This window comes from Dermacentor silvarum, chromosome 3 (genome assembly GCF_013339745.2).
Source record: "Dermacentor silvarum isolate Dsil-2018 chromosome 3, BIME_Dsil_1.4, whole genome shotgun sequence".
NCBI lineage: Eukaryota > Metazoa > Arthropoda > Arachnida > Ixodida > Ixodidae > Dermacentor > Dermacentor silvarum.
Genome location: NC_051156.1, coordinates 8,045,658 through 8,058,105, shown reverse-complemented (window position 1 = coordinate 8,058,105; position 12,448 = coordinate 8,045,658). Strand labels below are relative to the sequence as shown.

The 12,448-nt window shown below is 44.7% G+C and overlaps 1 protein-coding gene across 4 annotated transcripts in view; it reads left to right on the top strand.

The window, feature by feature from the left end:
* LOC119445298 (innexin inx2) overlaps window positions 1–12,448 on the top strand; it is a 101,593-nt gene that overhangs the window by 43,508 nt on the left and 45,637 nt on the right. The gene's annotated exons all lie outside the window — the stretch shown is intronic.

Sequence of the window (12,448 nt, the reverse complement as noted above, 5' to 3'; positions counted from 1 at the left end):
AGAAAAGTAGAAAGTTACCTATCAAGAAAGGGGTCAGGCAAGGAGACACAATCTCTCCAATGCTATTCATTGCATGCTTAGAAGTATTCAAGCTCTTAGACTGGGAAGGCTTAAGAGTGAGGGTCAGCGGTGAATATCTCAGCAACTTTCGGTTTGCAGATGGGATTGTCCTATTCAACAACAATGGAGACAAATTACAGCAAACGATTGAGGACCTTAATCGAGAAAGTGTAATCATTGGGTTGAAGATGAATATGCAGAAGACAAAGATAATGTTTAATAGCCTGGCAAGAAAACAAGAATTCGGGATCGCCAGTCAGCCTCTAGAGTCTGTAAAGCAGTACGTTTATCTAGGTCAATTACTCACAGGGGACCGTGATCATGAGACGGAAATTTACAGAAGAATAAAATTGGGTTGGTGTGCATGCGGCAGGCATTGTCAAATCCTGACTGCAAGCTTACCCCCGTCGTTGAAAAGAAAAGTGTGCAATAATTGCAGTCTACCGGTGCTAACATATGGGGCAGAAACTTGGAGGTTAACTAAGAAGCTCGAGAACAAGTTAAGGACTGCACAAAGAGCGATAGAAAGAAAAAATGTTAGACCTAACGTTAAGAGGCAGGAAGAGAGCGGTGTGGATCAGAGAGCAAATGGGAATGGCCGATATTCTAATTGACATTAAGAGGAAAAAATGGAGCTGGGCAGGCCACGTAATGCGTAGGATGGATAACCGGTGGACTATTAGAGTTACAGAATGGATACCGAGAGAAGGGAAGCGCTGTCGAGAGCGGCAGAAAACTAGGTGGGTTGATGAAGTTAGGAAATTTGCAGGCGCAAGTTGGAATCAGCAATAGCGCAATATAGGGGCAATGGGAGATCACACGGAGAGGCCTTCGTCCTGCAGTGGACATAAACATAGGCTGATGATGATGATGATGATGATGATGATGATGAGAGGCTAGTAACGGGTCCAATGAAATTAATTAATCACGGAATACGACACAGGCGCGTTCAGTAGATATGCAATTTTCCAGTAAGCACATGATATATGTGTAACCAAACGTTGGCATAACAATTGAAGAGCATGCATAACAACTAAATTTGAGGTTTCCACACAAACATATAAACAAAAGAGATAAGCAATGGTATCCTAGAAACATCGAGGTTTTTTCTCGTTTAATAAAAATATATAACTAGTAAGCACGGGATCACACAAGCAGTGGAATCTGGCACAGTATGTAAATTGGTTATAAAGTAACAATTAAACTAGGTATGCGAGACAAATTTGGATACAGTTAAAGTAAACGTAGTCCAATGGTAAAGTATTCCACATTTTAACTCCTTCAAGTTGTACCTGTCGCTCCCCGTAAATATTACAGAAGGCAGGTTGAAATTACCTTGCATAAAATTTCTTGTGGGTCAGGATGACGTAGAAAAAATGCACGAGTGAAATGGGCGATTATGGTTCACTATGTTGCTGACGGAAACAGCCGTTTTCAATCGCCGTACAAAATCAAAAGGGGGGATTTGCAAGACACGAAACAATGGCTTGCTTGGTTCATAGGGTTTACTTTGCGTTATAATTCAAAGCGCACGTTTTTGAAGTCGTTAGATTGTGTCGAGATAGCCATTGTACGTCCAGCCCCAGGCTTCTATACAATATATTATTTGGGTATGATGAGGGAAAAGTACAGCATACGTCACGGGTGAAACGTCACGGTCGAAATTTTCTCGTGCGTGTGTTAGTACGTAACACCCAGATGCGAGCTTTGCGTAGATAAAGTGTGTATTATTGTTTAAGATAATGCGAGGTATTTAACTGACCTTAGGTGTTCGAGCATGATGTCATTAATTACGTCATCATAGCTGAGTCTTTTTCTATGTGAATGAAATATAGTGTATGTGGTCTTGTTCGTGTTAATAGTTAGGTTGTTCGCGTTAAGCCAGGTATTAATCGTATCTGATTCAGGGTTTCCTGTACGTTCTATTTCTTATATGCTGTCAGCAGTAATAAAAATTGCGGTTTCGCTTCAGAGCTACTTGTGTGGTAAGTCGTTGACATATAAAGAGAAAAGGAGTAGTCCAAGGACGGATGCTTGTGGTACTCCTGTGGTTGTAAATTGTAGTGAGGACACAACATTGTTGATTGCTTCTACTTGTTGGCTGCCATTAGGGTAACTCGATAGCACTCCATGTGTCTGAACCCAAAATCCAGACTGCTGTAGTTTCTGGAGAAAGAAACTAAGATCGACCGTGTCGAACACCTTTCTTGAATCAACGAAGACAACTAGTACAGTTTGGTTGCCATTTAAGGCTGTTATTGGATTGTGTTAGAGACAGCATTGCCGACGCCGTCGAACGTTTAGGCCGGAAACCATGCTGCTGTGGGCAGTGTATGTTATGCTTATTAAGAAACTTTAACATTCGAGTTATATATATATATATATATATATATATATATATATATATATATATAATATCGTATTGATAGCTGAGAACAATAAAATTAGCAGGTAGTAGGATGGATCACAGAAATTTTCTTCTTTATGCACGGGAACAACTTTGGCGGTTTTCCAATGTGACGAGTACATTGCGGCGCGCAGGAAGTCGAATAACAAAATAAGAGCTAGGATGTCCAAATTGTCTTTCATCAAGCGCATTAGTATTTTATCCAAACGGCTATAGCTTTGTTTATTGGTAAAGTGAGAAGTTGACACACGCTCACAAAATCGATATCATACATGAGGAAAGTGCTAGAAAGCGGATTTGAGTCAACTAATATGCTCGCAGTCTACGGAATATTGGCTGCTACCGAAGGACCAATGGCAGTAAAAGATGAGTTAAAAGCTTCGACTATGCTTGTGTTTGTGTTGTCAGGAAGGATACGTCGTGCAGCTGACTTTCCAGATACTTCCTTTATAATGTTCTAGATAATTTTGGTGTCGCCCAATGTCTGTTGGATGAGCCATGTAGAATAGTTTTTCGTTCTCGCATCATCGAAACATATTTGTTAGATGGCAATTTAAATTGACCCCAGTAATAATCGTTAAGTTTTAGTACGTTAGGAGTCTGCTGCGTCATCCAAGACAAACGGGGACTTCATATGTGTAAGAACGCATTTTGAGAGTTCACTCGGCTATCAATTTCAGTGTGTGCAGTAATGAAGTTAGTAAATTCGCTACTAACGTATATCGTACACGTCATTAGTATTTCATGTCATAACCTATTGTGAAAACAAATTGTAGTCGGTTTTAGCTGAGTATCTTAGTTACTGTTGCTGTTCTTTATTTGGTACATCAAATGTCACAACTACGGCGATCACCGGTACCATCGAAAAGACCGGTTTTGGGATGACGGACGCACATTTTTAGACTGTGCTACCTTTGGGAACGGCCCACCAAACATGCTGAAACCCACATACCCAATACCGAAATGTGGCTGTAACTCGCTAAGATAGACATTGTCCTTAAAAAATTTGGTTAACTTCCAGCATTCACGCTAGGTTAGACAGGGCGCGAGCAGTACACTACAGGCAATTACAAACTGATTCTTACATAAACCCCAGACTCATGCACGCCATGTATCCAGACATGTACACTACAAACAGATGCACATCCTGTGGCGAGGTTGCCACACTTAATCACATGTTATGGGAATGTCAGGACATAACAAACAATTCGGGCAGTGCCGACACCTCCGTCTGTTTCACCACCAGCCTCCGCTCGCGTTGGAAGACCGCACTGCTCAGCTCGAACCTGACAGTACAACTCTGGGCCTTCCAGCGAGCCGAGGAAGCCGCTTCGAGACAAGGTCTCGGAACCGCGTCAGCGGCGGGTGCCCAGACCCGCTAAAAGGACGCCGGACTCAAATCTGATTGATTTGATAATAAAGTTTGCGTTCTTCTTCTTCTTCCACCATCGCATACTACGGAATTTGAAGTTTACACTATTCCAAGTTCGGCCGTTAGACCATTCCAAGTTGCAAATTATAATTCCAAATTCAGCTACACAAAGCTGAAGTTTGAATGCTTTTTGAACACTCACTCGAGAAAGCACAACTGTAAGCACTATTACTGCACTAATGTCAAATTTTGACCCGCCAGAAGTAATTCAACGACGTCGGATGTGCAGCCGTGAACACTTAGGCGGTGGCTGCAGCATTCGAGAATGATCTACGGTTCTCCCATGCCACTGTGCTTCCCTTTCACCCGGTGGCGTAATGGTCGCAGCAGAAATACGGCTTGTTCCAGTAACCTTGAAGAGCACCGTACATGATGTCTTGTTGCTTCCATTTATGTGCACAGTACAAATGCGTAAAACGCGAGAAAATATGACACGTAAAGCGTGGACATCGTACAATGGCACCTTTCCACTCACTGCGAGTGTGACCTGCAAGTGTTCCCGGCAGGCACTTCTCGACCGGGCCTCAAGCTCGTTCGACGGCTATAAGTTACGCGGCAGTTTCCACTTTGTCGCGTAAAAGTAACACGATGTTATAATACCGAATTAATTGTTACTGCATAAAAGTGACATTAGACAAGGCATCGGTGTTATTTATATGTATATTGCATCTGTAACGCTTATTTCATTCGTGTTACCTCTAGATATAACACAGAAACAATCTGACTATCACAACTAGAAGAATACAGCTTCTATTCAAACGTAACAGTGTGGCGGTTACATGTAAATTTGAAAAGTTCCCTGTTATAAACGTTACCGTAATTAGAGTGTAGGAGGCGGCTACATGCAAGAGAATCATTATGCCGTCTTCTCACTAAATAACTCACGGTCGTGGGTACCAAAGCACACAAACTTTTCAACAATCATACAGATTGGATTTGAAATATGAATTGCACTAAACAATGTTGCGCAGAATGGCATTCCGAAATAATTTTCTTTCAATAAAAGACGATGCAGGAAAAAAACGAACGCATGCTTGGCTGACAACAGAAGTTCGTTCATCTTTGACAAGATGGGGTTCTGGCCGGGGTTCCAGTATTTGCTTCACACCGCAATTTTCATATGGCGCGGTTTCTCCATAAACGTGGAGACAACTTCGTCGACGCATACTAGAAATCATTGTGTGGACATAGCAGACAGCTCCGGCTAATCAGCCGTCTCATTCCGCAAAATGTGCCTTTATTCTCTTCAGTGTCGAGAAAGTGCGTTCTGCAGCTGCTGTCCTCACTAGGAGCGTTGCGAATATTTTGAGGTGTCTGCGAGTGTCTGTAACAGGGGTGGCTTGCACGAACATTTAATAACAAAAATATTAACGAGATTAAGAACGCGTTCTAGTGCGTACTAAGAGTTGTCGAGGATACATTTAAGAACGCGTTCTTAAATTCGTTATTGTTTTCGTTATTAAATGTTCCTGCAAGCCGCCCCAGGTCTCCGTCACATTCAACGTGAGAGAATAAGATACGTAGCAGGGCAGCTCTTCTCCAGCTCTCCCCGTTAAGCACAGGGACATGTGCCGTTCTCAAATCTTTGACGTTAACTCAAAGGCGGGTGCTGCACGGATTTACGGTTATCCTTGGTGGTGTCTCTTGGTCGGACAAATCGCACGTTCTGCAGTGTTGCCCAGTGGCTTGCAAGGCGGCGCCCAAGAGACGCTCTGAGATCTTCGACATAGGGAATGAGCGTGGCTCGTGTGTACAGCACTCCTCTGCAGAACTAGAAGCATAACTGGTCCGACATTTCTGTATGCCTACCAGCCGTGGCACTTCGCACTTCACTCCGAACTGCGGCGCTTTCTCAAAACTTGCAGAATTTTTGAAGACAAGCTCTTTCTTAGCGAGTTACCACCTCTTTACCGTATCGCGTATGTTTCTAGCCTCTTTAATGAGCCGACCCCACAGATGGTGCAGCCTAAAAATGAGGGCCCATATGCGCCCCTGAGATTATTGGTCACCGTGATGTTCCGTATATGTATATATATATATATATATATATATATATATATATATATATATATATATATATATAATAAACAAATAAAATTACCCGATGGCAGGAATCGCATAGAGGACCCCTAGCACAGCAGTCCGATGCTGTAACCGTTCTGCCACGGACGCTTTTTCTTTCTTTATTGCATTTAATAGTCAACACGAGTTCAAATATGCAACGATAATAATGGCAGGATATAAATGCAAATAGAGCATATATATGCACACCCAAATGACAGCATATTACGTCAGCCATGTATAGGCTCACGAATGGCAAGTAATATGCTTTCAGCGTTTTCAGTGCTTCAATGCGCGAAAGTGAATCCGGTACAGGGTTCTGTAACTTAACAGTGTCTGCATAAGCGCTAATAGATTGCTTAAAATATTCGCGCATGGGACGTGCATCAAGATCAGCATGACACACTGCCATTCTACTTCACCATACGCCATGAAGATCAAGAATCAATACTAAATCGTATGGGAGTTTATTCTCATTTTCATTTGGGATGTATCTAATGCCGTGCGGGTCAACAGTGAAGTCTTTTTTGGGGATCCTCTGAAGAACATGTTATATAGCCTCTTTTTTTTTACATCAGAAGCAGTTGACACTAGAAGGAAGGAACAGTCCCCTCGGCTGCGTCCACGTGTTTACCATTGAAATACCGCTGTGAAGTAAAAAAAAGAATATGGGGTTTTACGTGCCAAAACCACGATTTTATTATGAGAAATTCGCACGTAAAGCCCGTGAAGAAGAATTTCTTTACCCAAAATGGTATAGGCCTGTTTTTCGCCCTCCTTAAGATTCTCTACCGGGCCCTCCGCTGTAATTTGTTGGGCACATAACCACTGGTAGGATTAAATAACAGGCATTTTTCCATAATTTCTTCCGAGTCACTTCGCTCAGGTATTCATATGAAAACCACCTCGACGAAAATTGGCCTGAATTGGCAATTCTCTTTAAATAGCCATAAATGCGCCCGTACATACATTCTGTGGAAACTACGAGGCTAGGCAGGCCGTTGACGACAGTTTGTAGGGATGACAGTTCGCCTTATTTTTTTTTTCTCTCGGTTTCTTGCTGCGCAGCGTACTTTGGCTGACGGTCTTGCATTTGTTTCACTTCGCGCAACAGACGATTTCGCGCCCTCTGCACGAGAACAGCTCATGAGTGCCACAATCGCGAGCAATGAGGCAGGCGTGAGAGGATGAAAGAGCATGATTGCAGCGCCGGAACACAGTGGAAAATGACGTGGTTTCGTTCTCCGCGCGTTACTGCACAACGTGGGAACAAGCAGACGAAATGGAAGCACATCTCTCTTGCTACAGTGCGAAGTAAAACGAAAACACGCAGATATTCGGTTTGTATGTTTTATTATTTCTCAAAACTTTAATTCGTTTATTGAAGCAACAGATTACCCAAATAACTGATGGTTCCTTGAATAATTCTCGAAGTGTCACGTGTCACTATGAGCGACGCCGCAGCATATGCACGTACGAAGGCGTACTTGCTGATATACGTCATCCCCACATCCTGGAGCGCGGCGCCCGCGAGAAGGGCAAACGGCGTTTCGCTTGAAATGTCAGCGCTTTCCGCGGCGCGTAGCGATGTAATTCTTAGCAGGCACGATCGTGAGCGCGCATTGTATGCACGACGCTTGTCAGCTCGAAATAGCCAGATCTGGTGAGGGGCCCATGAAGAATTGTCCGCGTGCAAGCCAGCGCGTTCGAGACTCTTGGCGGGTTTTACTGCAACATGAATTGTAGGAACACTCCTCGCGATTTTTCGCCATCGCCGATAATTACAGATAAGAATAATTGTTTCTTTAGTTTTATTACGTTTTCTGAAGGACATTACCTACATTAAGTGTACCATTTCCTTATGCGTAAGAACTTGAACGCATGATGCCGAAAGATGCCTAGGCGTGTTCGCGATAGCAGAAGCTGTATTCAAGACCTCAGGATGGACAGCTTGGCTTACTAGAACAAATTGTAACAAAGCCTACGCAGACCCTGCCGGCTTGTGTCATCGTTTTCCCCCGCGTAGTAGCCACGATAGTGCCCGAAGGTGCGGGCTTTCTGCAACGAAGCAGCGCGGACTTGAAATCGCTCAAACATGACTCAGCGTGTTGTCAGAAAGCCGGCCAAGACGCTCCAGCGAAACGCTGATCGCAATGAAGCTAGGCGGGCCCGCATACGCGCAAAAAGGAAAGTGCATATGCACAAACAGTATACGTACTGCTGTGTGTGCGGCGCACGCAGCAGCTCAACGCCGGAGGCGCCCGGACGAGATGCTGCGAGAACGGGAGGCCGCGGCTTAGAGACCACGCCGACAAAACCCTGCAGTTCAAAAGCGCCGAGCGGACGCGTATCGTGCTCCCCGGGAGCGTGCTGCAGTACGGGAACGCGAAGCCGACGCATGGTTCCGTCAAAGCTCTGCAGTTCTAACCGATGCTGCTTGCTGTCATCGAGTTCTCCCTGTTCATGTGTGTCTGCGCATGCCACATCACGCATGCTTGCTTAGCTTATGTTTACTACAATACGTACTGCCACTACAGCTACGAGCCTTACACTTCGTGTAACATTCTAACATGTCGCTATCATATTCATGGTGTCGCCCTTTTGGTGAAACTGTGATTTTTAATATCAATAAATTAATAAAATTGTCCAATGGCCGGATTCAAACTCAGAACCTTTAGCGCAGAAGCTCAATACTGTAACAACTACACCACGAACGCTTTTCCCCCACAGCAGCATGCCCCATAATCAAAACGTAGTTTTGGCATGTAACACTTAACACGTCATCATACGTCAAAATCCGATGCTGAAAACAGTGCAGCCTAAATATGTGCGCCGATTCCGAAGACAGCGCAACAAAAGCATGTAATAGTCCGACATTACCACTACTTCCTCGCGCGAGTAGTGACGCGACAGAGTTCCGTGCGCAGTGACTCCGCCTCAATCTCACCCCCAACTCGCATAGGAAGGCTTTGTCTTTCATGTACTTCAACTGGAGGTTGAATCGCCTTCCAATTCTCTTTTTTTTAATTCAGCCGCCGCTTTAGTACCCATCTCTTCGTGCTTAGTTGCCACAAGATCAATGTACTGCAAACGAATACTCATGTGCTCTGCAGATAGACAAGTCATGCGTGAGACTTAGGAACGTCTTACTGAGAGAGAGAGGAACATGAGAAAATTCGCCCGTCCAAAACAGGATTACCTTACTGGTCTACGGGGGAAGAAACTGCGAAGCTGACGCTAGACGCTTTTGTCCGATTACGAACGAGGGCTTGAGTGACGCTGTTTATTTGCCTGCCCATAACAATATGTGGCGGAAGTTAGTTTCTCTTACGAGAGAGAAATGGATGCCTCACGGCTTGTACTTTTCTTTCGCTTCAATGAAAATGGCCCAAGAACTTCATTTTCGAGGGTGAGATACTGCTTCTCCTTCCCCCTGACTACGTGGTGGACACTTGTCACATGATATCCCGATTTTTAGTATTGTTCAAGTTATACGTAACTTTCTTTATTGTTTACATAAAAACGGAGGATGTTAGGGAAAAAAACCAGCGGCTTGAAACATCCCTAACCCCCGACAATGTAGAGTTCCCAACAATGCAGCGAGTCATGCATAAGCAATACAATAACTGCGGTCTCGCAATGAAACATACGAGCACGAACTAAATACAGCACTAAAGGTACATTTATAATACGCCCAACAAAAATGTATGATATTGTCATCCAGCCAACAATAGACAGTCATTAATCTTTCTATACACTGTGCATAGACTGTAGGTACAGAAATTGAAACTGAAACTAGAAGAAACTATGCAGAAACTGCATCAAGTGACGACAACTAAACATTATCATGGAACTCAGTAGGACTTAGTAGGGCTCTGCAGAACTCATGGAACTTAGAATGAGCTCCAAGTTACAAACGTATGTTTGGTAACAATTTCATTTTGCTTCTCTCGATTCACCGCGTCCATAGAGTACCTTCATTTCTTGTAACTTCACCATGTTTTATTTAATTATTATTATTATTTGTGCCTACGTGCTGGCTGTGGAGCTTTTAAGTGCGATCGCATGCTAACTCATGTCTTACTTTTGTGCTATTGTTATGTGTTTCCGTATGTGCGCGTGATCCACAAATGCACAATGCGGCTACAATTCAACTTCCATAGAAAATCGAAACGCGAAACAGGGCATTACGCTGTCACGGCGAGTGACAAGCATGGGTCGAACGCAGGATGCAGCGGTGTCCTAAAAAAGAAAGTTTAGCGCAGTGTTCACGCGCAACTCTTGCGAATAGAAAGAAAGTGCAAGTTCGTGCATTTTTGCTTTTTGTGGTACCGCTTTTTGTCATTCTATATTTATTATAAATTTTCTAACGCTTTTTCCCCTGAGAAGGGACCTTCGAAGGAAAGCGGCTTACTGTCGCTTTTAAGCCTCTACAATTTCCCTAATACATGAAGCTGGGATAAGTGAGCAAGAATACGACAGTTTATTCCCGCTGCGCTGATATCAGTGATGCGGACACGCCCTATTTCACTGTTCTGCAGTTCTCAAATTATCATGGACTCTGTGAATATTCCTCGAAAGATTTACCCAGCACTGAAGAATAGCTGACCGCCATAAAGAAATTTTGAGAGATCATCCGAGTCATCATCAGGCTTCCAAAAACCGCGAGAAAGTGGCGCTATCGTCGCCGACCTTTGTTAAAGAAAGTTAGTGCCTATACATCATATATCCGATGTCGCGTTTCGTCACCTCTCCGGTAGCCCAAAACGAACGCGGCTGCTGAGAAGCAGGATGTTGAGAAACGCAGGGCTGCTGCAGCTTCATTTATGTTATCAAGGCCATAGCAGCTTTAAGTTTCGCAGCGCGCATCGGCAACCTGGGCCTATAAAGCTGCTGACAATAAGCTCCCTGAGCCGGACAAACGAGTGATTGTAATGCACCGATCGCTAATGAATGTCATTCGTATGCTGCTCGGTAAGCTACAAGCATCAGTTCAGAGCGCGCTACAGATAATGAGTGGTCTAAATGCAGTACTAGCAAGCCTTTAGTTTTAAATGAAGATATGCAGCACAGCTCGCCAAATACTGTCATTTCGAACTTGGACGAGACGTAAATAGATTTTCTACTGAACCGTCAGAGGCCTTAGGTCATGCACGCTAAGTTTCTGTCAATGTTTTCACAAATATAATTCATATGCTCATTGACAGCGAACACAACCTATTCACTCCTGTCCAAACCCATCGTACGGATCATTTCTTCCTTAGACCAGTGGGGAGCACAAAAAGGTTGAATATTTTCGTATGGGTTTCACGTATGCAGCCGCATGACAATAAATGTCTTAAATTAAATTAAATTAAATTATGGGGTTTTACGTGTCAAAACCACGATCTGATTATGAGGCACGCCGTAGAGGGGGACTCCGGAAAAATTTGGACCACCTGAGGTTTTTTAATATGCACCTAAATCTAAGTACACGGGTGTTTTCACATTTCGCCCCGATTGCTTCAGCTCTCTCCGGCTTCAAGCGCTGTTCGTCCACCGCGCCCCAGCCCCAGGCCAGGTCCGGCGTCGTCATCGGAGTACTGGGGCACCTGCGAGCACCTGGGGTTCAACCCGGACCAACCAACCTGCGAAGGCGAAGTGGCCACATTATATAGGAAGACTCAGAATGCACGCCGGGCTGCCTTCTGATGTAACAGGTTCCGAAAGCAGTTTTCGCAGTTATACGGTACCGCTGCACTGCACGGGCAGAGAGGCGAAGGAAGTTACTTCGCCAACACGGTCTGCCCCGGCCGTCCGAACGACCGCCTCCCCAGGCGGCAAATGATTTGGCTCACGTACTGAGTGAGCAAACACGTATACATGTGGCTGTTGAAGGAGATCACCGGCGACTTGTTTCCTATGTTGGAGCAATTCATCGCCGACTGCAGGAAATACCTTCAACAGGTCACGAGGGACGAGCTGCTGCGCGACCTCCACTTGGTGGCCCCGGGAAGATAGCGCAAATTGACGAGTGCCTTCTTCGCAGCGAGCAAAAGTACAATGGAGGCCGCCTAATGACGGGCGACAACGTTTCACCGAGCCGCCAAAATTACGGCGCTATTAAGACTGGTGGCCCATGGGTCTTCGGCATGGTCTGCGCGACCAGAGAGGTGCTGCGACTTTTCAAGGTCGACCGACGAAAGGCGGCGACGCTAGGCGCCATTATTGCAGCGAATATTCAACCGGGGTCCATTATTCAAAGTACCGAATTGTCCGCATACCACTGTATCCCAAATTTAGTAGATGCATTGGGAGACAGTCAACCACAGCGTGAACTTTGTGGACCCATCACGGGCGTTCACACGCAAAAAAAAAGAAAGTTGTTGTCAAAAAGTGAAGCGCCACCTCGTCAGCGGTGGGTACCGAGTAACTGCACCTGATGCTGGAGTCCCACCTGGGATGAATGTGGTGGCACTCAACGGCCACGTGCGCTGCAAAGACCCTTT